The 25,169-nt window shown below is 45.2% G+C and overlaps 1 long non-coding RNA gene across 1 annotated transcript in view; it reads left to right on the top strand.

The window, feature by feature from the left end:
• LOC141919230 (uncharacterized) overlaps nt 1–24,912 on the top strand; it is a 55,410-nt gene extending 30,498 nt beyond the window's left edge. The window contains exons 2-3 of the long non-coding RNA XR_012621903.1: nt 644–739; nt 24,549–24,912. This is a non-coding gene — a long non-coding RNA (uncharacterized LOC141919230). The remainder of the gene's footprint in view (nt 1–643; nt 740–24,548) is intronic.
• Nucleotides 24,913–25,169: the final 257 nt, after the last annotated feature.

Below are 25,169 nucleotides of genomic sequence, written 5' to 3'. Positions count from 1 at the left end.
AAGTGGGCTTAATGGTGATGTGGTGGGAAGAAGAACCAGAATCTGAAGCACAGTGTGAAGGCAAAATGATTGATATGGGGGAGGAAACAAGGGAATTCAGAAATCTGATAAGATAACTGGCAGCAGAGTTTTGGCTGTGCTCTTTATAACCTTAGGAGTGCTCAGAAATTGAATAGTTTGTTATTTCAGCAATATTAGTGTTAGGCTAGCTGGTCTGCCCCTTCCACCCTGAATGATGAACTTTTTATGATGTTTACTCTTTTCCAGCTCTGCTGCATCACTGCATCATTTTCTCTGCCTCCTCAGATGATGGGTAACTAAAGATAGCATCGCTTTCTTACGCAGTTCCTTGACAGCTGGCAGTAAATGACCCATGTCCCTGCAGATACATTTTTGGTTCAGTTATTCCATCGTTTGTGTTACACTAATCCTAACTCTTATCTCCCAGGCTCCTGCTCCCTTCATCTGTGCAGGGACTGTAACTGCCCAGAGTTTCCCTCATTCCCATGATTTACCATGTCCTGAACTCTTACAGGGCTCTTGTTCTTTTTCCCCTGTCCTCACTCCATTTCTTTCACTTCTGTGTATTTGCACTGGATTTCTAAGGCCTCTGAAAAACTCCTCTTTGTGATCTGCCCTGCAGCACTCTTGCCAGCCCTGCTTTGGAGGCGGTGGAGAGAAATGCCACTCCTGACGTGTTTTTTGGATTGGTTCTGCATGAAACCTTCAAGAACACCTGGTAAGTGTAGCCAAAATGGTGCTGTTTATTGGTGGTGAGTGCATACCAGCAAAACATGTGCGATACCTCCTGCTGGTGGCAGAAAAAAGGAAAACTACTTTGATGAAGTATTAAAAGATTGTTTTACTTTTGCAGATTCCACAGAAAATTCAGTACAGCCAGAAACTAAAATACCACTCTGTATACAATGGCAGTATTGACGCTGTTTTACTTCAGGCATGTAATGTAGGCACTTTGGATCACACCCCCGTCTTTCTTGGTCTCTTTTTTGACTATATAGGGAATTTGGTCAGCTAACTTTGGTCTTGAATCACACCCACAGCAGATGACTAACGCTGCCCTAAACAGAGATTTGTAGTATAAACCCTCATAATTTCCACTGAATGGATCTAGTGCTTTTTTCTTGGCAGACGTGGTGCCGGTGGTACCTGGAGGCATAATGCAGGTGACCTTGGCCAGGCAGGTGACTCCTGCCCATCCCTACCACTGCAAGAGAGATGAGGAAATCTCTCCTGACCTGGGACAGCACGGCTGGCCAGGCAGCCGTAAGGCCAACCGCTCCTCTCCGTGGATTATTTACGGGTACCCTCCCTGCCCAGGGGCTCCCCAGGTGGCTGGTGCTTGTGGAGCTCACTACAGCCTGGCTCCCTCCCTCCTCCCTCAGGCATTTTTTGGGTACCAAATGGCACAGAATGAGAGTGGCTCACTGCTGGAGAGGCTGGCGACAGGGAGGGAAAGGGATGGCGGGGCTCCCTGGGGCTCCCCCCGATGTGCTGCCCACAGCCTGCGGGCAGCAGCCACTGCACCACTTGTGCTGCCAGGGGAGGCTGATACCCTCCCCTGTGCCAGTTCAGCTGGTATTTATCCCAGTTTTTTCCAACATCCACCTCGTAGTTCTCTAATTTTCTTGCATCCAGCTCTTCATCTTTAGCTTGTCTGTCCTCGCAGTTTTCTGTAGCAAGCTTAATTCTTGTGGAGTTACATCCTTAGTGGGGGAAGACCTTCTTTTCAGCCCCCAGGATGGGCAGAGCCCTGCCTGAGCACTCACCACCCCTTTTGAAGCCCTGAGCACACCTCCTAGAAAGGAACCAAGTGCAAAAAGTGTTTCTGCATGGACAGTACAATCAATGTGCCCGTTCAGTGCTGAGGCTGCCTGGCTGCTGGTGATACCAGTGGGGAGGTATTCGGGGGTCTGGTGGGAGTGCAGCCGAAGCGAGGTGCCTGTTCAGCAAAGATCACTGAGCAGCTCTTCACCAAGGGTGTCTCCCAGCTATTTCTGGCCCACTTCCCTGGCTGATCACTTTTCCAGCAGCGTTGTCACACCTTCCCATTCGCCTTTCGCCCAGCCAGCTAGGTTTTCAAGCTCTTTGTGGCAAGGATGTAATTATTTAAATTGCTCTCTGTAGTTACAAGTAGGCTATAAAACTAATAACTTGAAACAGTGCCCTAGCCTAGATAATATGCCCTGGAATCTGAAACACTAAACTCCTGTGCAGGTAAATTTGTAGCTGGCATAGATATGCTACCAAATTTCTGCTGAACCACCAAAATGCCTGAAAAGCTACTGAAAAACTTTCTAATGCACTTGGGTCCATCCCCCTCTTTCTCCCATTTTGTTTGAATGGACAGAGCTGTGGCAATGCTGCAGCAACGTGTCCAAAACTTGTGTCTGACCCAGGGGTGGGTGCTGCAGCAGGGTGATGTGAGGAGGGGCATGACTGTTGCCCATTAAGCACTTAAAAAGAAAGTCCATTGAACATACATCCAACCCAAGCTTTTGAATTGAAAACAAATTCAGTGTAAGTTAGTTTATTGAGTCAAAACTCACATGAAGCGAAAAAACCCTAGAAAGTCGTTGAAGTGCAGCCTATTCAGACTTTCCAGCTGTAAACCGCTTGGAGTTCGGAGCCTGTCAGGACCCAAAAACTTTGGCGGTGCTGCTGGAGTAGCTGCGGTGCCACCGGATGGCACACCGTGTGCCAGCCGGCCTCTGCTCACCTGCCCCAGCCCAATGGCAAGGGGGTTTGCCCGAAATAGAAGCTTTAAGTCTTTTGCCAGCTTGTATAAATGATGACCCTGACAGAAAAAAAATGAAGCTGTCCTTTTTCCCCCACCTGTGAGCTGTTAGGGAAAGTCACAGGCACTCCTTTTACAGCTGCTCAAGCTGTGCTTCCCTTTGATGACCATCTTCCTTATCAGCACAGCTCTGCGAAGCGGCTGGTGATACTCGGTGTTCAGCACTTCAGGCTCTGGTGTTGAGATCACAGAGCTCAGAAATAAATGCGAGTGCATAAGAATAAGCAGGACAGTAACTGTGGCTTTTGTCTCATTTCATTGAGTTACCTGGTACCTGATCCTTATGGCAATGAAAATTAAAGATTCATGGGCAGGCAACTCAACGTGGAAAACCCCAACTATTCTGTGTAAAAGCAATCAAAGACCTGACTTTTTGGACTAGATCTACCTAATTCTTTGAAACGGAGCTGAAGGAGCACATGACTGGAGATGGGGAGGTTGTAAATCCCCCCTCCCACCCCCATTGCTCAGCCTCACTGTCCACGCCTGCATGGCAGCTAAACCACCCACGAGTTCTGGAAAGTGCTCTTGCATTTTTCACACTTGCCTTTTTAAAAAGCTGAGCTCCAGCACTTGCAGCCTGGCCAGCATAGAAGGTTGAGGCTGCTCTGAAGAGCTGGGTGTTTCCACATCATGCGTCGTGGATGTGAAAAAGCAGCCCTAAACCAAGTCCCTAGCAGGAAACATTTCTTACTCATGCTCTGCTCACATGATACTCTGCCCTGGCAGCCAAGCTCACGGAGAGCAAATGCTTCTGCCAGCCATAGGGATGGGCTCCAGGTGTGAGAAAGTCCGTGGGCTGCGTGCAAACAGCGCTTTCGCAAAGGGAAAGGAGGCTTGCGAGCTACTTGGTATGTCTGGGGAGGCTTAGCCATGTGGTCTGAGACAAGCCGCTTTAAACTTTGTTTCAGTCTTCCCACCCGAGAAAAGAGAATAATATTTGCTTGCCGACCTTACCGGGGTGTTGGGAGATGGCAATGAATGTCTGCACAGTGCTGCAAACATAGAAGGTGTTATAAAAATGTGAAGCCTTTAGGTGCCAAACAGTATATTTGAACATTGCAGGAAAGGGAAATACGGTGCTCAGACAGTTGTGGGGCGAGCAAGACAGGTTTATTGCAGACAGGAATGTTTAAACTCACAAATACAGGGGGTGCCAAAATGCATTTATTAGGAGGTGATGGACTGCAGGCACTCCATAAAGTACGTCCCTGCTGACCAGTAGCACCAGGCGGCAGAGCCAGAGAGGTGGATGGTTAACCTGTGCAGGGTGCCAGGTCCATAACCTGGCCAGCATGGTGATCTGAGGCACCGAATGTTTGGGAGCATGTAGGGCAGAGGTGAAGGAGCACAGAAAGGAGGCTGGTGTTTTCTACAAGAAAGTCTATGAATAGACCCAGAGTGGTAAAACCGGGTGCTGCAAGCCCTTGCCTGCAGATACTTGTCAACACTGTTATCAGGAATACACGCGAAGCATTTGCATTTCTGCAAAGGGTGGTGAGCGCTGGAAGCGCCACCACTTCACCAGCAAATGCCATGCCCTCCGGCCCACCCCAGGGGTGCGAAGGGGACAGGGGCTGTTCCCCTGTCCTGCTTTGCCCTGACAGAGCTGGCTCTGTGGGGTTGGGGTACCAGCGCGCTCACTGCCCGAAGCAGCAGAATTTGTCCCAGGGTATTTCCCAGGATACCCCGGGTGGACATGGCCATGGGCTTCATGGGGCGGATGGTGCTCATTGCAGGCAGTACCCCAACAGCAGTTCGTTGATACATACATGCCTTCTCCCCAGCCACCACAGCTCTTTTAAAAGGGCATAAAATACTTCGTGAGGAGGGGAGATGCAGTGATGCTTTATTGCATTGAGATATGCTAAGCCAGATGTTCAAAGGGAGAGGGAAAAAATCTGAGTTAACGTTGTTCGAGAGCCGTTAGCCCTGGGTTGGTTCGTCAGCGGGATGGCTTTTCCCCATCAGGGCTTGGCAGCGCAGCCTCCCCATAGCAACTGACACAAACAAACCCCAGGGCTGCAGAGAAGCGATGACTGAAAGGAAAGGGTAAGGGAACAGCCAAACTATTTTTATATTTCCGATCTACGCAGCAGCTATTTTTTACTAAATTCTCATTGTGGCACATTTGCTTGCCGGGTGAAGGCATTTTTTTCTTTTAGTTGAAGTCCCACTTATTTGACTGAAGAGCTTCACGCTTTTTGAGTGAATGCATGTCTCCATGCACACGTGTAATGTTTGTTTCCCTACTGTGTATATTAATTAATAGTCTTAAGTGTGTACTATTTGTCCCACACTCCTGCATCCGCCAGGTGCCTCCTGGCACAGCTAGAATGTGTGTTGGGTGAGTGTGGGCATCCTCCCTGGGTTACTACATCCCTCCAAGGGCTGGGGACAGCCTGCCAGCCCCCCCAGCTGCAGGGGATCCCACGTGGCTCCGTGCCACCAGGTGCCATCTTGGACATCTCTGGTCATTATGCCCCGTGGAGGCCTCTTCCCCATGACCAAGGTTGGGCATAGGCAGTGGGGGTGGTGGAGGGGAGGAAGTAAGGCCATCACCATGTCCTCCTCTGAGACACGTGGGCCAGAGGACGCTCAGCATCTGTGCTGGCTTATCTGGGGTACAAAGGTTGCTGTTAGCCCTAATAGCAGTTGCAATAGCAATTAGGAATAATAGCCCTGATCAACCTGAGAGCTGAGAAGACCAAACCTGTGGACTCAAGTGAGGGCACCAAATGGCTCATGGCCAGTTTGGGGAGGTGAAGGCATGAGCTGGCAGGCACGAGCATGTGCACCTGAAATCCCAGTGTCAAGACCAGTCAGTGCTCCAGGGCCCCAGCACGTCATGCCAGCAGGCAGGCACTGGAGAGCACCTCAGCAAACCCTGTGGTGAAACAGGTCTTCTTCAGGGACAAAGGGCAATGATGGCCTGGGTTATGAGTAACAAGAGCTGGGCAGGAAATGTCTCTCCTCTCCACAGGACTCCTGGAGGTGAGGGAAATGCTCTCTTTGAGAAACAAAGACCCTGTGGCTGATTTTTATGAAATGTGAGAAAGGAGGGGATCAGTGTCCTTTTCACAGCCAGCTTGGGGGCTGGAGTTGGACCAGGCACCTGAGGCTGAGGACTCCTATGCAGGGGGTGGGATTTGACTCACCTACCTTTACATGTCTACGCTATGGCTGTCTCCATCGGCACATAACCCAAGGCTCCCTTTACTGTCAACAGGAGAAATGGGTGTGTTTTGGGCATGAGTCAACTGGCCTATTTTTGCTCTCTGTCTTAAGGTAAGGTGAATTGCTCTGGGTTTTCCTCCTCCTTTCTGTTGGCTGTAAAGGGGGAATTAGCTCAGATGAACTTGATGCCTCCAGTGGGTCAGATGAATCGCCATCCCAAGTTAGTTACTGAGCATTAGATGCGGATGTGCCCTCCCCTAGCCTGGGCAAATGTAAGGTAATTTCAGTTAGCTTTACTCACGCTGCAAGAAAGCATGTAGGGATCCCTGAAGTTATGGTAAGTTCTTTTTTATCACAGTGTGAAGAGAGGAGAAATTCAGTGGCTCAGAAACCAAAGGCCATCTGTGAGGAAAACAATGCTGCCATGCTTTTTCCTATTAATCTGATTTTTCTGAAAAAAAACATTCAAGTATTTTGGTGGAAAGATTTTCACAGCAAATCACAAAACCACAAAGGAAAGTCAAGGAATTTACTTAAGAGGTAGCTATCTTTTTTTCTGTTTTCAGTTGCTTTTACTTTTCCACTAGCTTTAAACATCAGGCTGAATGTCATAGCTGTAGTACAAAGAAATGAGGGTTGTATCCATGCTTACTTGTGCTTCAGCTATAGTTTCCCATCCAGTAAACTTGGGTTAGCATACTACTGTGTCAGGCAGCATGCAGACGGTTCCTATCCTAATTCATTACAAAAGTAGTAGCAGTTGCTGGTGGTCATCATATGTTTGATATTTTTCTCCTGGAAACTCCTAGAGGATCAACAGCTTTCTTCAGTAAGCATCCATCGGGGCCAGACATGAAACCCTGACCTGGAAAGGAGCCTTTGCTGGGTGGTAATTTATAGCCAAGTTTGTACAGCCATCACTGCTGTGACAGACGTAACAGCTCCTGCTACAATCATCTTGCAGAAATCTTTCTTCTTACGGGAAATTCTTCATTTATGGAGATGCTAATCAAACCAATACTTCTCTGGGCTTATAACACACTTGGAGGTCAAGTTTCAGCATGCAGTATGTTACATGCTAACTAGGTAACTGAATGAATGAATCAACAGAAAAATTAATGAGATTTCAAACGTTGAGACAAGTTAGAGCCACTTCTTCACACCTATATGCAAATTTGGCTTAAAAAAAGAGCCCTATGTATTTGCCAGGGGTTATAGCTGCTTGCTCAGTGCTTCTTAAGCAATCTGGTAAAGTACTTTGTGTTCCTGCCTGCCTGGCAGAGACATATCAGCTGAGACATCCACAGAGTGTCTGCAGCCTAGTATCGTTTGGAGGAAGGGCTCATTTCTATTTGAGTGGGTATGTGTAGGAAATAAAAGAACAGTAACACCAAATTAAGATTTATGGTTGGACTAGATGATCTTAAAGGTCTTTTCCAACCTAAATGTTTGCATGATCTTCACACGTCTGATAAATCAGACCTTTGTTCTCTCCTCGTTGATGTGCTGGAGGAAAGTCACTGCAAGTGCCATTGTTTTCCCTTTTTGAAGGGCTTTAGTGTGTTTCTTTCCTCTGCTTAATTCAATGGATTTACTTGTTTTCAGAATATTTCAGATGGAAATATTCAAGGCGAAAGCTAAGATATGAATTCTGTGTTGCTGCTTGCATTAGGAACCACCTCTGGAAGCTTTCTAGTCTCCTTTGTTTACATAGTAAAACATGTCTGAAAATGATTTGTTGATGATTTCAATCTAGCAAGTCTATAAAGAGGTTGAGGCGGTCGGATGGGGAAAATCATCCCTTTATGCCTATTAGCCTTTGCTCCATAGGCCAGGCTGGGGCAGACGGCCTGCCTCCTCTCCCCTTGGCACAGTTCAAATGACACCATTCAAGCAGGCTATAATTAAGCAGTTCCTAATTTCAACAGAAGAGTGCCACAGAAGTGAAAAGGATGGTCCTGCTGGAAAACCTGCATTCATGCTAATATTGTTGAGGTGATTTTTTTTTTTTTTTTTTGCCTTATGTGTGCTGTACATCCGTTACACATCCTAAAGCAATTATATGAGAAAGAAGCCATAAAAAGAGATGTATGCCCAAAACCTCACCTGTGTTTTCCAGCTATGTTAGGAAACCTAAGAAAAGCCATTTCCTCTTTCCACAAACCATCTTTCTTTGAAGGAAGCTATGTGTGGAATAAAAGGTGTTTTTTCAGTGCCACTGCATAGTATTTAAGGAAAGTATTAATAAGACGGGTCTCCTTCACAGGCCAGCTAAAGAACTGTTCAAGAAAAATCTGCTCTCCACCCTTCCTACACCATGGTATTTCAACAAAAGGCAAGGTGTTGTGTCCCTGGCACAAAAGCCGTCTGTGCAGACGATCACAAAGGATGAGACAACTTTACACCTCTGGCAATGTTCTTATTGGCACTGTCACTGCAGTTCACTCTTGCTTTCCTAGCTAGTCTCACCTGGGGCAAATTTCTCTTCATTTCAGTGGCAGGAACACAGAGGTGTGTTTCAGAAGGAGAAAAGCAGCAAGGACATAGTTACTGCTCTGTGGAGCACTGGAGCAAGCAGGGAAAACTGGTTTAAAATCTGGAAAGGGATGGAACCCTCTGTCTGTCTGTCCACATAAGCTCTGTCTCTCATCATAACATAGAAAAGTTTTTTGTGTAAAATCAACAGGATCGGCAAAGTGGTGGTTGCATGCAATGTTGATGGAGCACAGAAAAAAAAAGAAAAAAAAGGATCTGAACTAAATCTTTTGGGGAAGTGTGGGTTTGAGCTTGGAACTCGGAGACATGAACATGTGTGGGCATGCCGGGATGTGATGTAAGGCACGATGCGAAAATACACCTAAGGTATTCCCCGGAGTTTGTTAATTGTTTATTGTTCTCAGCTATGATCTGGAGCAACAAGATCTGTGGAGATAAGGAAGGGCTTGCTTCCAAGAGAGCTGAATGAAGAGCATGAGTAAGAATGTGTTTCAAGAAGTCATTGACGTATCCATTCAAAAGCTGCAGCTCTGGAGTGCCGAAAGGTTGGCAAGCTGCTAGCCTAAGGAGAGTGGGCCTGGAGGCTACGGTATGGATGTAGGGAAGTATTCCGAGATGATGTGTCAGAACTGGACTCAGCCTGGGGTGAAAGAGAGGATGTCTTGGGGGAGGGGAAGAAAAATGAGACCTATGACTAGAGATGACTGGAAGGCGAAACAACTTGCATGGGAGTAGTATGTAGGTAACAGGAGGCATATTTCCAGGGTAGGTATGTGAATGGGACTTAAGTGGATACAAGAGTCCTGTGACTGAGCTGATCATGCAGAAACAGCTCTTGGCTAGAAGCAGTGCAAAACCTACCAGCTGGCTTCTTGCTGTTTAACTTCTGCAAGGCTTCAGAGAGGCAGGTTGTGCCATGATGCGGGGAAGCAGAACCGTATGCAGAAAATACTGTAGAAAAGAGGAGCCCATGAGGTGGACAGCGCTCAGATGGAGATGCTCTGGTAACTTCTCATTCCTGATTTCCTAGGAAAGTGGAAAAATATGAGCAGGGAGGCATTAGTCATGCCCTTCCAGGTAGTCCTCAAATACATTGGGTTACTGGAAAATTCACTAATAGATGGGCGATGACTTATAAACAAAGAGCTTTTAGGGCAGGAAGTCACAGTTGATAAATGATAATAATTCATGGGTTTTGTGATTATGTGTTTTAAATAGAACACTGTGAAAGAAAGACATGTGGCCTGAAAAACTGTGCAATTCCCTCATGTTGGATGGTGCTGTAGGCATCAAAAAAAGAATGCTGCATAAGGAAAAATGTCTTCCCTGCCAAGCCTGCCAGCCCAAGAACCTCAGCTTTTGACAGTCCAGGTGGGTTGGAACTGGTTTATATAAATCAAATGGTTTATATATTTATTATCACCACTGTACACCTGTAGGGCTCTGTGGAATCGCAGTGACCGGACAGATGGGAAACGTCTGTCTTTTCTGAGCCTCTTGCAGATGTCTTATTGGGGAATGGGAAACAGGAAAAATCAGTTGTGCTCAAAATTTACTGTGGAAAAACACAAAGCATGCAAAATAGAACTATTCAAAACCTTTACTACTTCCAGTTCTTTCAATTGGGTTTTTAAAAGACCTTGATGTAGTCAGATTATTTTTTTTTCTTCAGAATAAGTGGTTTGGGTGCATCTTTGAAATCTCACTTTCATATTCTGTGTCTATTTTATACTTAGAAACCTGAGTCCACACTCTCTGACTGGAATCCATTGCAGGCAGAGCACAGAGTGCAGGCTTCAATTATCTTTTGAAACCTGAGAAAAAGTTGGAGCTTCAAAGCTACCCATACATTTCTATGTTTTACCACTTATGTTATTGATGGATAGCACTGAGGAAGTGTGCTAGGATAGGACAAGTGATTAGAAAGGACTTGCTGAGCCACTCGGTTCAAGTATATGCTCCCTTTTCTAACTCATCAAACTCTACATTAAGAGTAGGTAGATTATTTGACCCCATGATCCGACAGGAAGCCTTTTCCAGAATCTGGTTATCCCAATGATTTAAACTTTTAATCTAATTTACAGTCTAACTGTGATGGCTAGTGTGTATCCATACGTACTTATGATGAAATTGTCCTGATGTGTAAACAGGTCTTCCCAAGTGTTTGTGCCCAGCACACTTACAGGCAGCAGCTGACTTTCTTCTGAGCTTTGTTCTGTTAGTTTCCCAAGTCAAAGCTTTTTTTTCTTCTGACTATTCTGATAATGCTTCTCCAACCCTATTTTGTGTCCCTTGGGAATTCATGTTCCAGAACTGGAAGCAAAAATTGTACCCGCTATTGCAAATGAGAGACAACCAAAGACTTGTACAGTGGCATTAGTATGAGCCTTCCTGAGGTACTGCTAACAGAGATACCTCTTTGGAAGCATTTTAAGGCTGAAGTTCCCTCTTCACAGCTGAATCATGTTATTGTTCATAACTTCCCTTTGCTCAGGGGAAAAAGCTCTGTTGCTGCAAGCTGATGAGTTCCTTGCTTACAGCAAAAAATAAGTAGTTCCCAAATGCATGACCTTGTTTTTTGTGCTACTGAATTTCCTCCCTTTTCTGTTACTTTGGTTCACAGGGTCCTCCTGTAGCATGTTCTAATGCTCTGAATTGATGTTCCTTCCCAGTTTTGTGTCATCAGCAAATTTTATTAGCACATGCTGACATTCTGAGCCAAGGATATGAGAGAAAATATAGAGTAAGGTCAGTCTTGGAAACAGTCCTGGGGAAGGAGCCTCTGTTGCTCTGACTCCTCTCCCCACTGCCTGAGGCCCTATCCTCTTAGCCAGGGTTTTGCCCACCTCAACCTCCTCCTTCTCCAGGTAAACTCATACCTTGTCTTGCAGCCTTTTTGGAACCCAGAGAGGAAAGGTTTATCTCAGATCTAGATATCAGATTTGACAAGAAAAATCTACCCTGTGGTGAACCTGTCTTGCATCTTATTGCATTAACACCCACGCCGTCAGCTGCATCTTTGTTTTCCTCCTTTAAAACACATGCAGAGGACTTTCTTGCAGGAAGATGAGTCCAGCAGGCTCACAGCTGGACACGTGTATTTTTACCTGGAAGGGAGGATGGGGAACAGTCCAGGCATCAGCTTCCCACTGCCTGTGTAGCTCTGCTCTGGGTTGTGGCTGTGGCCATGCAGCTGCACGGCCTCTGCCTTCCCCACGGAGGTCCACCCTGCAGCTGCACACCTTGCCTTTTCCCTTGCTTCACAAAGGACTTCAGTTGCTCCTGTTTAATCATACATTTAACCATCCCTGACTAGATGGGCATACTCAAACATGTACTGAAGCACTCAGGACCACAGTTTAAGCAATGCTTGTATGAAACTGTGCGTTGCTGGTGCCTGTAATGCCACAAGCTGCAGCGTTTTCCCTTCATTGCTGAGAGGCTTCTAGGAAAACTTCAGGTAAGAGTTAACTTTTTAGTTTTAAAACCAAGCAGAAACAAGGCAATTAAGATGAGTAGCTGCCAGTTATTTCCTAGAAGACACAGAAAACAGAGAATCACAGCTTTTTCAGGTAGCATCCAGCACAGTGATTTATTTCTGTATCAATTTTCATCACAAGCAATCCATCAGATGAAGAATCTGAGGAAATTTACTTGCAGAATTCTTTTGATTTTAAAAAAAAATAAAAGCCAGACCCAACCCCAAGCTCCAGTCTTCACTGTAATATGAAATAGAGACAAATGAGGACATTGCAAGTCTCCTTGCAACACATGATTTTACATTGCAGCATCTTTTACCACAACAAGGGCACCAATCTCTGTCCAACAGCAGCACACCCATCTTGATGTTCGCTCCCATTTGTTTTGTGCTGCTGCAAAGACAGATTTAACCTTTCCCGGATTTATTTTTCAGTGTGCAGACACACACAAATGGTTTGCTATTTCCTAAATTACCAGCATCACCCTGTTGCTCAGTGACAGTCTGAGGTCGCTTGTCTGTTGGAGCAGATGTGGAACAGGGTCAGCACAGACCCCAGAGCACACACGTACATGAGTGCCCCCATGGCCAGTCTGGCTGCCCCAGCAAACTCCCTGGCACACAACAGGATGGCAGAGATCAAAGTGGGGTTTGAAGCTGGTGGGTCCTGCACTTTCCCTCCCATCCCTGCAGCACTACCCCAGACTGCAGGATGTCCTGGTCAGACAGTGCAGTTGCAGCCCTTCTTCTGAGTGGGGGCTCTGCAGGCTTTGTGTTGAACTATGCTCAGGGAAAACAGCCCATGGGCATCCCCAGGGGGCTGGCATGGGGATGCCAGTGCTGCAGGTCATTCTGCTGCATGAATAGCATCCCTGTTATCTGCATGCATGCCCATCCCATCCTGCTCAGTTGGTGAAGCTGTGAATGGCTTTACCCTTTAAAAAGAATGAATAGTTAGCGAGTAAAAGTTTCACTGCCATAGCTATCAGGAGCATGGAGAAAAGTCACTCTCTTGCTTAATGAAGTGGTAGCCATGAAAAGCCAGTTGAGATGCAATTTTAGCCATAATAGCTATATATGGTATAACTCACTAAGGCACAACCTACCTAGTTTGAGGACCCATACTTGGCTATGCTGACAAACACTTTCTGGTGCAGACAAGTGCTAGCTGTGTCAAGAAGTCCTGTGGTGGCCCAGGGCAAACACCAACAACTGCTGGGTCCCCAGGCACACAAACCTCCTCTTCTTTCACCATCGTCACCCTGAAGTGACACCGGCCAAGCCCTGGTGACTGGGGGCTCTCACCCCCTGCACAGCTGCAGAGGCTGTTGCCTTCCCAACCCCAAACCAACTAGCAGTAAAACAGCAACGAAATGCAGTTTGCTGTTTTCCAAGCAGTCTACATCTTCTTGATGCTTGGTAGCAACAGCGCGTTGCTGGTCTGTCAATCCAGGCACGGCATGGCGTGCACATTGCTCTTCCTACACTTACATGCTCTGCCCCACTGCCACCCTTCACCTCCCTGCTCACAAACCTAGCAGCACGCCAAGCTGCCACGGCTCAAGCTAATCCCCATGGAGCACTCCCAGAACTGCAGCTGGCTTGGTTGGTGCTGAGTTGTCCTCTGTGTGTGTGTGCATGTGTGTGCCCGTACATGTGTGCTGCCTGCTGCTCTGTGCAAGGGGAGAGGGAGCTCCGGGATGGCAGCCCGGGCAGCCTCACGACACCAGGCTGGGGCAGCTGGGGCTCTGAGTGGGCACCGCTCAGCACCGCTGGCTGGCTGAGAAACAGCCGGGTAACCCGCAGAGCGAGAGGTCCCTTGCCCATCCTTCACTTGTAGACCTATACCTGAATGGTGTCGGGAACCCAAATTAATGGTCACCGAACCACACTCACCATGTCCTTTTCCTATAATCAGTGTTCACTGAGAGATTAACACATCCCCAATCAAAGGAACTGAAGCAAAACCATTTGTTGCAGCACTGTTTACTCCTGATTGCCCAGTATTGATGTCAGGTAAGAGGGACATAATTTGTTTAAACCTTTACATCAGGGTAAACAGGGGGACTTCACCCAGAGGGAGTGCTGTTTGATGGCTGGTTAGGAAAAAGGGCAGAGAAGTATATATGGTAAAATCATCAGGCCAAGCTGGCCATAGGTACGAGTCCAAAATAATTTCCAAAGACTCAAATCAGTCAGGAATGAAAAGAAGTAGAAGCAGCTGCTTATGTCAATGAAAGAGGAGTATCAAAAATTGTGGTTTTGGAGAGGCAGAAAATAAACACTGTTCCTGTTACTTCTAATTTGCTGATTTTTTATAAACCTGTCATAAACAAAAATATTTAGTACATATACAGTCCTTTTATTACCACTTTTGGGCTATATAGAGTAGCATTTATCTCATGTGTAAGGATGTATTACCCCTTCCAAAGGAATACATCTCTGTCTACACTTGGCATCTCCCTCTCCTTGTGTCTCCAATACCAGGTTATTTATGAGTATGTGGTGTATTATCTAATTAGGTACATGTTCTGGTAGCTGAAAGGAGTGAGAATAGCTTTGTTTAGTAGTTGGTAATTAAAAATGAGTCTTTCTTTGAGGAGAAAGAGGGTCCCCTTGAGTACCATTGCTTATTTTTAAAGATGCAACTAGAAAAGATTCAGCGAGACGAGGCAGCAGTTCTTGCTAACACCAGTTATAATGTTTTTAGGGCACACTGAAAGTTAGATGTGCAAGTCAGCTAATGGAAACCACGGTGACTCCAAAAGCCAGGGTAAGCTACCTGTTGTGGTGAAGCCCACCAGCCGCAGCAGCATTGGGCAGAGGTCCACAGGAGGAGCACCAGGCACTTTTGTTCACAGGCACAGGGGATGTAACCCCCCGGGACCCCAGCCTGCACCACGCACAGGCTCAGCTCTATGATGATAGTATCTGACAAAGTAAGATGACAATCTGAGAGACGCAGTTTGAGAGACATAGCCTCCAAAATACAAAGTCCTGAAAGAAAGCATTCTTTATCATTGCTCTCTATAGCAAGAATAGCTCCCAGCTGGCCACTGTAGCTGTCAGGCATTAACCTACTGTTCCCAAATCTCTGAAATGAAATCCAGTGAGAGGGATCAGGAATACAGACTTTCTGTGCTCCTCTTCCCGCCAGAGACCCTGGCCCCTGAGACCCCAAGTCCTTGGATGGTGAGTGAGGATGGAGCAAGATGCGCCAGGAATTTTTCATCCCATCTTGTCTTAGAATTGTTAACCAAGTCAGTGTCAAAGGAAGCTTATAGCTATTAATTTGCAACACGAGCAAGTTACAAGGCTTTGATTGTACACTGGTGAACTTGTAATAATAAGAGAGACACAGTATTCACAGCAACTTCTTTTAAAAGTGGCTCACTTCTTATCCCCGATACCATCCTAAATCCAAGGAAAAGGGAATCTTCCTGCAAAATAAATCGTGGGATGTATAGCAGTGTTTAGAGTCATCTTTTTTTCTAATGATGTTCCTGAGTGCAGGTTTAAATCAAAGAGTCTGCTCCTAAAAAATTATCTTCCATAATATGGGAGAACATGATGATACAGAGAAATGATCACTTGTTTTAAGACTTATTTACTTACAGAAAACTGCTTAGCAACTTATTTACTTACTTCTAGCAAGTTACAGTATTACTTACAGTATTTTTTAATATTGCTAAGAATCCTGCTTGCCCAGATTGTTCTGTGGAATTTTACCAAGGACTACTGTGTCCATCAAAACAAAGCAGTTTACTGTGAAAATCTACCAAGAACTGCAGGGTTCAGCAAAATACCATGTTTTTGTCCTTGAGGAACAGGTGTGCTCTAACTAGTTGGGCCTTGGTAATGAGTAAAGATAGCCATATACGGATTGTAGAAGTTTCATTGGTTCTCTTAAATAAGATAGGATGAGTAAACCGGCTGAAAAACATTTTTGTTGTTCAAGAAATTGTCTAAGAGAATCTGCGCATGCTCTGGGGGGAAAAACAAGGTGAGAAAGACTACGAGCCTTCCTCCCAAAGATCCTCGAGGACCACCAGGAGGGAATGCGCAGGTGCAAAGATAACATAAGCTGTTGACATCAGCCTTTCAAACTAACCCAGCCTTACCCATGCATATGTATGTTTGTGTTATGTAATCCAATGAATATGTATATCCACACTCTGTAAGTTTTTGGTAAAATGTGCTGAGGGTGTGCAAGCTTTGTGGAGAAATCCCCTTGCACCCCAGCGCCGGAGTAAACCTACCTGCTTTATAACTCTATTCGAGTTGTAGAGTCTGTTTTCAGCAAATCAATGGAGACTTAATTTGGTTAGCATGCCCATAGGTAGCCTGTACTTTGGTCAATGCTTAAGTTAAGCATTGAGAAAATATCATGAAAGATGTCATATAGCAGTAACACTAACTTGATTACCAGTCAGACATTATATGACATAATTTGAAGACATTTCATAAGCTATATAACAGGAGATAGCACCTAGGCAGTCATGAGAGACAGCCAGAAGTCTAGCAAGATATGATAATGCATTCAGTCTTCCAAGCTTGCTAACTCTCTGTCTATCAATTTTACCCTCACCTAGTACAAATTTAGTGTCTGTTCCTCACTCACCTGCTCCCTTGTTGAGGGGAAAAAAAAAAAATCTTCTACTGCACTTTCTATCTATTTGCCAGGAGCTCAGCACAGCAGTAATGAGTTGAATTGATGCCTAAATTAATCTCTTATTGATGTTCTGCAGGTGTTACCATTCCAGTCTCAAATGAAAGGAGTTCTTGGAGGTTTGCCTTTTGAAGAAGTTAAATTAGAGCTGGTGTTTCTAAAATTTGTGTGTCCAGTTGTGGAGTGCTCTGGGCAATATTACATCAAATAAGTTATTTAAACACTTATTCACTGAAGGGGAGTAGGGGATGGATATCTCTGTTTTTCTTCTGACCCATTGCCAGTTTTTTGATTTTATAGTTTCTTTTTTTCAAGTCTGAGCATAGGCCTTTTCACTGGGCCTGCTGAACATGAACTTGTTGAATAGTGCTGCTCCACTTGTGTCACTGAGAAATAAATTATTTGCTTTGTTGTTTCATTCTGTAGCTGAATTCCAGTATTTACCTTGCATTGCTGCTGAAGCAGAATATTCATGGGGCAACTTCTTTGGAAAAGCTTGATGTATTTATATGATTGATAGCTGGAAATAATAAATTGAGTATATTTATGAGTTTTCAGACCTTGGATAGTTATCCTACTGCAAAGTAATGACATTAGTAGGTTTCATTATCTGGCTGAGAAGTCATTAAAAAACAATACTGCAGAAAACAAGTCTGACTTGAACATCTGGAGGATGAGGAGTAGCAAAACAAATGAAAGGGCCTGCTGTATTCTGTGCCAGTAGGATTTGCAATCCAGAAAGAGATGCAAATGACTAAGGCTGAGTGATCTACTTTCTGTAAGCAATCAGCATGACAGACTTAACCCATTTTTTTGTTTGCAAATTATCCTGAAGTAAGTGCTGCTGCTTACAGATGTGTTTGCTATTTACATACACTTTGTGAATAAACTTCTGCTTGGGGGTTAGTCATGCGCTATTCAGCATGACTATTGCTTGAGTGGTGTTGTTTGTAGGGTGTGATTCATCAGACCTGCAAGAGAGCTCTAAGGAGGGCTGCATGAGCATTACTAGAAATATGTGAATGAATGCATATTCACAAATTGTGAGCATGTTTGTGATGCTTTTCATCTCCCTGCAAACAATCTTATTTCCAAAGAAAATTTTGTTTGTACCAAAAAGTATTCTGTAATTAGTAACTTTTTGAAATGGAAAACTTCTTGAAACCAATTACATCTGTCTGTATATCTCTAGTATTCTGTCTTATATCGAGCAAAGTGGCAAGTGGCCAGCCAAGGGCAGAAAGGTGTATATGACAGTGGGTGCAACCTAGTAATATGCTTCCATGGTCCTCTGTGTTGGCCCCCTGAGACAAGTTCTTGAGCCTCAGTCACAAGGTGCTTCCCTGTGGGATCCATTATTTTTTCTTACTGCTGCAGACATGCCTTCAGCCTGATCAATGCACTGTCCTGACATGGTCTTGGTCTCCTGAGGGATCTCTGCCCTCAGGGTTGCTGAAGCAGGGTTTGCTGCCCTGCCGTGCTCCCGGTGTAGGGGGCAGAGGCTGTAGCATTGCTGGGTTTGCAGACCTGCGGGCCTGGGTGGCCTTGGTGCAGGCTGCAAAGAGCAGCGGAAAGTTTTGGGTCATATGGTCTCAGGTCTGGTTGCAGGACACATAGGTCCTTCAATATGAGTGCACTGGATATGTTAACTGCCTCAGGTCAAGTTATCATTTGGTTTGCACTGGGAAAAGTCCCAGTGTTCTCATATTGTGTCCTCGGAAAACACCCCTGCCCGCTAAAAAACCCCAACCACAAGGTGAAATGAGAGCCACTTGACTGTACCAGACTGGCAGAATAGCCCAGACCAAGTTACTGGTGAGCAGAGAGCTGAAGTTTTTGCTATTTGATTGGAAAATAGTGACAAAAATGGCATTTTGTTTCCCCTCTCTTGGAGTACCTGAGGGGTGACCCCTTTCTCCTGGCAGACCTCTGGCCTGGTGAGGCAGCGGGTAGTGAAACTGTGAGGTGCAGGTGCCCCTTGTATCAGCTGTCCCTGTGGGGAGGGAGGAAATGTGTGCAGGGCTGATTTCCCCAGTCTGGGGGCCAGTTTGCACAGATGGTGCCATGCAAAATGGTTCTGCTGTTTTGGATGAGAGGTACCGGTGCCAAAGGTGATCCCTGGGCTGGAGCAGCACTGAGCAACCATCCTGGCCAGGACCAGCTCCCCACTGCACCTTGCAAGGGTGAAGGTAGATGCAGTTCCCAACCCTTGGGAGTTTTCAGCCTGGTTGGAGATGTGATGTAACCAGGGCTCCCAAGCCACTTACGAGTTTAATGTCACTTAAAAATATATACTTTATATCAGATGCAAACTGCCTGTGCTCCCCTGGTGCCTCCCTTCCATTAGCTTAATTTTCATCAAGAAAACATAATCAATTCTACTTGAGGGTATCTTTATGGGGCAAAGGGAGAAGGGAAAAAGCTGAGGAAGATCCTTTCTTCTTCAGTTTTAAAGCATGAGAAGGCAAGAAAACAAAACACATGTCCCTAGCCCCAGCAGTCCCCTTATCTTCCTTTTCTGTTGACTTCCTGCTCTGTTTTGGCAGCTCATAGGACAGTGTCTAAACTTTGCAAACATGAAGGAATTCAAATGGAACCCTGGATGTCATCACATTTTCCAAGTTGGCCATAAATCATGGTTTGTTATGGCTATTCTCTTGTGAGGCAGAACATGTGCAAGGAGATAAGAGTCTGAAGGAAGGAGAAGCAGAGGGTATCTCAAAAGAAAAGAAACACTAGTAGGAAAGATCTAATAAGAAATGTTTTGACAGTCTTGATTGAGCTGAAAAGCCATTGAGGAACTGGTGTGAGTTCTCATTGTTGCGGGGACATTGCCCCACCTAATTTTAAGTAAGTTTGCTTTGGAGCTGGAAGAGAGCTCTTTCCCTTGCCATTCAGATTTTGTGTCACTGAAAGTGGGATTTTCCCGGTGAGGCAGTATTTTCCAACCACAGCGATATGGTGATTCATCAGACAGATCCTCAGGTGATATAAATAAACTTAGCCTCCACCAGCTTCAGTGGTCTTGCACTGACTTACATCAGCACAAGAAACTTGGGATGGAAAGTTCCCATCGCTTTGCCCAATCTCTATCCCAGCTGGTCTCTTACCACCCCTCAGTTCTGGCTAGAGTTAGGAAGAGTTAGAGAGCTATCCCAAGTGAACTGGAAAACTTGCTTTCTCTTAGTGAATGGAAGGCATAGGTTAGTTTCCTCTCAGGAAGCTTTCTCTTGTATCCATCATGTATTTTCCCTTGCTTTGCTCTTGGTTTGACCCCATTTTTCTCAGTTGACAGTGCTGTATGGATGTTTGGGGTGGGGGATGTTCTGTTGGTCCTCCACAACAAAATTGGGCATGCAGGGGGTCCTCTGGGGAGTTGCTCCAGAGATCAGAACCCTGGATTTAGTTGTCAATTTAATGCTTTTGAATATTTTTTTTTTTAATGGGGGAGGTGGTTGCTTGGCTGGTGGGAGGTTAACCTGAGGAACAGCGCTAGACAAGGAGGTAATTATATTTATTCCTTGGCTGCATTGTGTGGAATGCAGATGAGGGTTAAGTGGCTGTAATTACCTACATAGTGTGCAACGTGTCACTCCTATTTTACAACAACAGGAGTAGGGGTGGCTGAGCCTGGACCTGTTGCTTTGGCTGTCCTTGGGTTTCCAAGCAGCTTCCACCCTGCCACTTTTCTCTACTTGGCCAGCATATTTCATAAGAATAACACCCAATCGCTGTGTTAGATGGTGTTCAGAGGTGTTTTTACTTCCCTTGGTACACTATTATTTGCTCCGTTATGACGCCACATAATGGACAAGGGTGAACAACTGGTTAGGAGATGTTTGTTATTTTCAGACATATTCAAGTGAGGCATTTTTTGCATCTCTCTTATACTCAGGCCTCTCAGGAGAGGAGGGATACCTATAATTTGCCTGAACTTGTTTCTTCCCAGTGAATGATTGCTTCAATAATCTCCCTGACTTCCAGAAATAAAGTACAGTGAGATCTGCTCTCTTTATGCCAGGTTTGGAAAAAAACAGAAAAAAGAAAAACAGTGAGATCCTTGGATCACCAGCAGGAATTTGGATTTGGGGAGAGTGGGCAATCACCATCTATTCCAACTATAGCCAGCCTGTGATTAGTATCAAGAATCCATACCAAGAATGCAGTGGTTATATTAGATGAGGTCTCATCAAGCAGCTCACATCCCTTCATGTGTTCGGAGGTAGGAGCCTGCAGCCTGCCTGCTCACGGCCTGGCCTGAGTGCACCGATGTGCTGCCTCCTTACTTTGGGCTTTCTGGGCTTGACAGAGAAGCCAAGGCCAAGGACGAGGCAGTTCCAAGGCCTGGCCACACTAGAGGAGCAATCTCAGCAGGGACCCTCACGAGTGGTGCACCAGAGTCTTCAGCCCTGCAAGGTCTCTTCTCTGTGCTGGGGTTGTTTCTCCTGTTGAATTCCCTCCATTAAACATCTTCAGGTTGCCCCACACCAGTGGCACTCCTCTATACCTTTTCTCATTCGCTTCAGTAATCTTATTTCTTCCTGACAAAAGCCTGCTATGAAGATTGAATCAACGGGGATGCCACTTTAAAGGGGTTCAATTGCTCTGCTGTGTGTGCTTCCTTGGCCTTCATCCTGGGTCTGCCTTGCTCGGTGAGGTTGCCTGCTCTGTGGAATGGAGACAGAGCAATGCTCTGGGCAAGCCAAGCCAAAATGTTCATCACAGAGCCATGAGCAGCTCCCAGGCAAGCAGCAGTGACTCCCTGCAGCAATGCAAGCCTGGAAGTTGGCTCATGAGCAGGAAACTTTGGGAGCTGCTGCCAGAGCAGTAACAGTCATGGGGAGACAGTACAGCTGCCATGGGTCCGCCATCAGTGGGACAGGGCCGGAAAGTGTGGGGTGCTGCGGGGAGGAGGAGGAGGAAGAGTGGTTCACTAGGTGGCAGTCTGCCCTCTGACTGCTGGTGGGAACACAAGTGAACGGGGTTGCAATGGGTCCTGGGAGCGGCTTTGCACAGGGGTCCTACGGCTGGGGGAGCCATGCTTGTGGTCATCCTGGGCGCCACAGTGTAGCTGGTCTTGTTTGCCAGGAGCTCAGGCAGATGATTGACTACACAGGAGTCCCTGCTCTCTTCAACACGTCACAGCTTGTTTCTAGACCTTGTATTTGTGGGAGAAAGCTCAAACTGATGACCAGAATATGCCTGCAGAGTTAATAAACCAAATTAACTGAACAGTATTCAGTTTTAGAAAACTCAAGATTTGAGCTGTGTGTCATGATTTTTTTGTTATTACTGTATATTTTTTTAATGTGTTTTGGAGCTGGCAGATCTGCTAGCATTAGTTCTTGCCTCAGTCCAACTGGTTGTATGGTTGCTTCCAAACTTTCTTTTTGCCTAAATCCCTGTTATTTTAGTTGGACAGCCTTCTCCTCTGGTTCTGCACTGCTGCGCAGGGCGGCTATGCTGTTTAAAGGCTGTCAGGTCTGATTCTCATTTACACTCTGGCAGCATGAACCTTCACACCCACTTGAGGGTCCTTTTCTTCTGCCAGAGCGTTGGAAGGAGTCTTCATCTCTGCAAAGCATACATCCAGGAGGTGGCCATCCCCATCGTATGAGGCTGCGTGTTATGGGATTTCTCTGGTCTTGAGTCAGCTTGCAGAGTGCTCTGTGATCCTGATGGATGAAAAGCTAGGTACAAAATATCAGCTGGGATTTATTTTCTCATTTGCCAAAGCCTTAGGCCCACTGACTGCTCCTGTCTGCTGTGGGATTCCCACTGATGGGAGAGATGCCCACACGCTCTGGCTGAGGGTACCGCCTGCTTGCAGGTTTGCAGCAGATTCTGTATCAGTTAAAGAGCTGCTAGAAAACGTTCATGTGAGCTCTCTCTCCAACTTTGAGTAACAGTCTAATGGCATGCTAAGGGTCTGTCCCTGAGAGTGCCAAGGAAGTGTATGATTGATTAATCAAGTTGTGTTATGGGCAACACTACTGTTTCTAATGTTTGTCACGTGCCTGTTGTTCATGATGTATGCCTGCATCCAATGTAAAATTAGTGGGTGTGTCTTATAAACAAAAAATAATAAGCCTGTGAGTCAGAGTTAAAAATTTTCCCTTCTGTGTGAAGCGCTCATTAATCTGGAATTTTAAAAGAGGGGAAGGGCAGCCTGGAGATGGGTTGTGCTCACTTGTTGCTTCTTCCAACAGCCGGCGATGTGGCCAGCGATGGCACTTCTGATGCACCATTTTCTGCATGTGTGTGTTTTGGAGCCACTGGCTGGGCTCCACAGCTCCTTCAGTGCCAGCTGCCCAGGGGGGCTCTGGTACAGTCACTTGTAATCTTATCAACAACAACAACAATAATGAAAAATAGATAATTTTTAGGGCTGTTGTTGTTGTCTTAAGGTGGCAATTTCACTTCCTGAATGTGAGGCTGAGGGTAAATGGTTTTGTTGGGTTTTTTTTGGTTGGTTTTGCCCATCTTGGTTTTTAAGTGGATCTGAAAAAACACCACAATTTCATAGTAGACATATTTGCCCAAAGATGTTGTCATCACATTTAGGCATAAGCCCTGTGACAGGCTTCAAATACCTCTCTGCTTCTGGGTATGCTCTGTTGTGGAGCCCAGATTGGCATATGTATATTTGATCTGTGATTCCCCTCAGGGAAGGTGCTATGTCTTTATTATGCACAGGTAAATAGGTACAGCAGGTCAATATCTAAGCCAGAGGAGAATCCCTTTTTATAACCCTGAAAAAGGGGTGTCATGCTATTAGTCCTCCAGAAAAAGATCTGGCAGATAAGATGGCAATAGCTTCCCTGCCAGTTTGACCAGAAGACCCGTGGAGCTGCTGGTAAGTTCCTGATGTGTTAGACCTGAAATGCTGGAAATAGCACTATGTGCTTTTAGGCTTTTTGTCAGATGGAAGCCTCTGACAGTTCTTCAGCGTGGCAAGGAGGCTGCTTCTCATCTCCTCACTTCTGGACCCCATGGAATTAATGGCAAAAGCAACTTTCTCTTGTGACTCCATCCAAAAACTGCCAGCAGCAGCCCTCTGCACCTCCTAATGAGGACTGAACTGGGGGAGCATCTTTCTCTTAGAGTGCCCTGTGACAAGTCAGCTGCATGCCTCTTGATCCATTTCATGATACTCCTCATGGAGACCTCACATAGGCAAAAGTAGAGAGATTTGAAAATAGTATTACTCTTGCTTATTTATCTTGCAGTAAATTCAATGTATTAAATCACTGCCCTGCTAAAAGCCTGTCTTTCTCCAAGATCACTTCCTATGAGGTCAACTTCAGCAATTAAAATGGCTACTAAATCTTTGGTTGTCGTTACAACACTTTTTTTTTAAAAAGCCTAAATAACAAAACATACCAGTGTTCATTTTAGTGCCATAAACATGTTAAGTAATTGAGTATCTGAACAGAATGAGAAATGTGGATTTTATTTTTAGAACTTGAGCTTTAAATAAACAGGACACTTTTAAACATAACTCCATTTTGAATAATGAGATGTTTTCATGGACATAATGGCTATTTTCAGTATGTTCTCCCAAGGCTCTTCTTTTAAAATGTGACATTTTACATCTAAATTGGAGTAACACAGAACATTTGTGCATTAAGAGAGGTCAGCTCTTCTTGAGAGTAAATATTTGTATATATGTGGGTTTGTGTGATATATCTCATGCAAGAACTGTGTGTAACAGTAGGAGTTAATTTGGTTTAATAATCAAGCTGTAAAAAGCTAACAGATTGATCAAACTCATAGATTGGTTTCCTAGTATAAAAGGCATTACTTAAGTATATTTCCCTATTAGTATTAAAAGTTCTTTATGTAAATATGTATATACACCTAAGGAAACTGCCATGTATATGTCACCAAGCTGCTGTTGTCCTTTTTCTTAGGTGTGGAAAAACATGATGCTGTTCAATGAAAGACATACGACATGCATAGACATCAGTATTTTCCTGCTGTTGTGTGGTACTTTCTGCTTAACACAGACTGCATGATTGACCCTCTGCACCAGTGGAAGGAGCAGCTCATTAAAGCAATAAGCAGAACCACCTTACATCTTAGTGTAAGCATGAAAAGGGAGATTTCTGTAATTTGGCTAGAAAGGGGTATACAACATTTCTGTTTTCCATAGGCATGGTACATTTTCAGCCATGCATGTTTCTCTGCTGAATCATCCTTGACACACCTACACAGAGCTGTGATTTGCCTTGAATAAGTACTGATGCCTGAAATAGATCTGAGCAGACATGTGCAGCAGTGTTTGTCAAAAGAGAGAAAGACATTTTATGTTTCATTTTATATATAGCACGAGCTGCCAAGCTAGTCCATGTCGGAAAAGAAAAGTTTCAGGTCTTGTTTTCCAAGAACTGATGTTTTTTTCTCCTTGTGTTTGTCCTTTGTGAGTGACCTGCTGAGAGGTCATGGCAGTGCTTCCCCATCCTATATGCTCTGATGAAAGCAACCTGATGCAGTTGAATGAGAAGGAATAAAAAGGCGGGGGGGGGGCAGAT

Source organism: Strix aluco, chromosome 2 (genome assembly GCF_031877795.1).
Source record: "Strix aluco isolate bStrAlu1 chromosome 2, bStrAlu1.hap1, whole genome shotgun sequence".
NCBI classification, from domain to species: Eukaryota; Metazoa; Chordata; class Aves; order Strigiformes; family Strigidae; genus Strix; species Strix aluco.
The sequence above is the reverse complement of the archived record's forward strand: the minus strand, read 5'-3'. Positions and strand labels throughout refer to the sequence as shown.